The following is a 3685-nucleotide window of genomic DNA, read 5'->3' as shown; positions in this document are numbered from 1 at the left end:
GTAATGTCCTTCAAGTAGGCCAACACCAGTCTCTCAAATGCCTTCATGACCACAGATGTTAAAGCAACAGGTCTGTAGTCATTAAGTCCTGTGATTTTTGGTTTCTTGGGTACAGGGATGATGGTGGAACGTTTGAAGCAGGAGGGGACTTCACACAGCTCCAGGGATCTGTTGAAGATCAATGTGAAGATGGATGATAGCTGGACAGCACAGGCTTTGAGGCAGGCTGGAGAGACACCGTCTGGGCCTTTGGCTTTCCTTATCTTCTGTCTCCTGAAGACTTTGCTTGCATCATCTTCACAGATCTTGAGTACAGGATGAGAAACAGTAGGGGGGAGGGAGGGGGAGGGTGTTGATGGCTGTGCTGTGAGACGGTCGGAGTGGGTGTGGGGTGTCAGACCAGGCTTTTGCTTTTCAAACCTGCAGTAGAACTCGTTCAGGTCTTCAGCCAGTTGTTGATTGGCCTCAGTGCTGGGGGATGGGGTCTTGTAGCGGGTGATGGCTTTCAGGCCTTTCCACACTGATGTAGAGTCATTACTTGAAAGCTGTTTTTTTAGCTTTTCAGAGTAGTTTTCTTATCTCCCTATTTAGTGTGTATTTGGCCTGTTTGTACAAGTCTTTGTCCCCACTCCTGTAGACATGCTCTTTGGCCTGGCGAAGCTGTTTGAGTTTTGTACTGAAACAAGGTTTGTCGTTGTTAAATGTTAAATAAGTCCTGGTGGGTACACACATGTTCTCACAGAAACTAATGTAGGATGTCACGGTGTCAGTAAGCTCATCCAGATCAGTAGCTGCAGCCTCAAAAACACTCCAATCAGTAAGTTTGAAGCAGGCCTGTAAATCCTGCTCTGCTTCAACAGTCCATGTCTTTACAGTTTTTACTACATGCTTAGCAGATTTGAGTTTCTGCCTGTAGGCTGGTAGAAGATGAACCAAACAGTGATCATAGAGTCCCAGCGCTGCTCGGGGGACAGAGTGGTATGCATCCTTTAAAACATTGTGTAGCAGTGGTCCAGTATATTGCTGTCTCTGGTGGGGCACGTGATGTGTTGTCTATATTTAGGCAGTTCACAGGTGAGATTAGCTTTATTAAAATCTCTGAGAATGATAATGAAAGAGTCCGGATAACGCTGCTCTGTGTGTGTAATTTGATCGGCCAACAGTTCTAGCGCCGCGTTCACACGCGCATCAGGAGGAATGTACGCACTCACCAGAATAAACGAGGAAAACTCCAGCGGCGAATAAAAAGACTTACAGTTAATAAAGAGAGCTTCCAAGTTTGGGCAGCACATCTTCTTTAAAACTGTCACGTCTGTACACCAGCCTTCATTGATATCCGTATGAAATCCGTATGAAACTATAGCGAGGTACAGTCTTTCTCGTATATGAAGCTTGAAGTGTCTACTTTTAAATGAACTAATTCAAATCGAAAACAAATATTATCTGATAATGAAACTAAAGCGAGGTACTGTACAGTCTTTCCCGTATCTGAAAGCTTGTAGTGTCTACTTTTAAATGAACGAATTCAAATCGAAAACGAACATTCCTGATTATGTAATCCATATGAAAGCGAGGTACAGTCTTTCCCGTATCTGAAAGCTTGAAGTGTCTACTTTTAAATGAACGAATTCAAATCGAAAACGGGTATTCTCTGATTATGTAATCCGTATGAAACTAAAGCGAGGTACAGTCTTTGCCGCATCTGAGCTCATTATATGCAGTCACCTGCGCGCAAACAACCTCACCTAGATACAAAAATTAGATTTAAAAATATCAAGATTCATCTAATTTTCATCGTTTTTGAAAGAAGACCTGCTATGAGGAATAAGCCGGAATTTACCTCAGAAGAACAGTGCAATCTGACGCGGCTTTATTCAGCGGAGGAGATCATTTCTGTAATTTATTCTTACCTACATTACTTAACGTGTTATTTTTACTAGTTAACGGATTTTTACTAGTCAGGCTTTTCCTGAACATCTTGCCAAACTGAAATGTATTGTTTAACTTTTCTTAAACTTTTTTGTTATTCAGATATTTTGCAGAGTATTTCTATTTGTTAACCAAAGAAGGTTACACTTTTTATCAAGTATTACAGTTGTTTTAAAGTTAATAGGCTAAACTATTCTATGTTGGACTCAAATTGAAAGAATAAAGAGTTTAATTTCTATTGTCTATGCTTTAAGGTTTATAGGGATTTTAAGATGTAGCCTAATTAGCGATTTGAATAATTAAGTTATTTATTGAGTAACTACATTACTTTTCAGACAGAGTAATTAGTAAAGTAATTTATATTACAATATTGATGATGTAATTAGTAATAGTAATTAATTACTTTTTGAAAGTAACTTACCCAACACTGACTGTCACTTACAGTTTAGGAATGTTTAGATCAGTGTTTATTGATCTATTATCGCATGTTGATGCTTATAATGTGCTAAGCAATAAGAATTTAGTTTATAAAATTTCGGAATATTATTTATGTACTGTGTGGTAATACAAAGCACATGTGCATGAATGACAGTACAAAATGTTTTTTTGTTAGGAGTAGGTAAAATTATTATTAGTGACTGCCAATACATGTACAGTATGTCAGTGTGTATGAAATATGGTACTCATTGCTTTGAAAAGTTTAATGCTTACAGCTTGATACATGTAATATTTATCAAGCTGTAAGTAATTCTATTTATTAACCAAAGGTTAAATTTTTTATTAAAATGTTTACGTATTACAGTTGTTTTAAAACTAAAAGGCTAAACTATTTCATATTTAACTCAAATCGAAAGAATAAAGAGTTTAATTTCTATTGTCTATGCTTTAAGGTTTATAGGGATTTTAAGATGTAGCCTAATTAGCGATTTGAATAATTAAGTTACTTATTGAGTAACTAAATTACTTTTCAGACAGAGTAATTAGTAAAGTAAGTTAAATACAATATTGATGATGTAATTAGTAATAGTAATTAATTACTTTTTGAAAGTAACTTACCCAACACTGACTGTCACTATACCCAATCTCTGGATTAATCATGTTTAAAATATTAAGTCACTAAACTATTCAAATATAAGACATATTAAATATATATTTTCTAAAATGATCACATATGAAATAAAATATTTTACACATGTATATAACAAATACAACATTCACAAATATAACATCACTATACCCAAGTCACGAAACTAATAATGTATAAAATAAATATAAATATATTATAAAATGTATAAAATAAATTATATAATATTATTTAAAGATTATATATATTAGAGGTGGAACGGTACACAGATGTCACGGTTCGGTACGTACCTCGGTTCAGGGGTCACGGTTCGATACGATTTCGGTACCAAAAAAAATATATATATATATATTACAAAAATTTATATTATACAAAATATAATATATATTAATAATATATAAAATATAAAATATTTAGTCACTAATCAAATATAACTAAAAATAACTTATCAGCTTACAGTAACTGCAAGCTGTACAGTTTCCATAGAAATAGGTTTTTCTAATAATTCTATCTGGGGACTTTCCATAGAAATAGGTTTTTCTAATAATTCTTAAATATAACATGAATAACATTCTTTCTATACTGCAAAAATGTCATAAACATTCCCACACAGACCTGTGCTCACAGCGAACTGTAGCATCTATCACAATCCAAACAAACCTTCAAACAAGT

The sequence above is a fragment of the Sinocyclocheilus anshuiensis genome, unplaced genomic scaffold (assembly GCF_001515605.1).
Source record: "Sinocyclocheilus anshuiensis isolate Anshui unplaced genomic scaffold, SAMN03320099.WGS_v1.1 scaffold117, whole genome shotgun sequence".
Taxonomy (NCBI): domain Eukaryota; kingdom Metazoa; phylum Chordata; class Actinopteri; order Cypriniformes; family Cyprinidae; genus Sinocyclocheilus; species Sinocyclocheilus anshuiensis.
The sequence above is the reverse complement of the archived record's forward strand: the minus strand, read 5'-3'. Positions refer to the sequence as shown.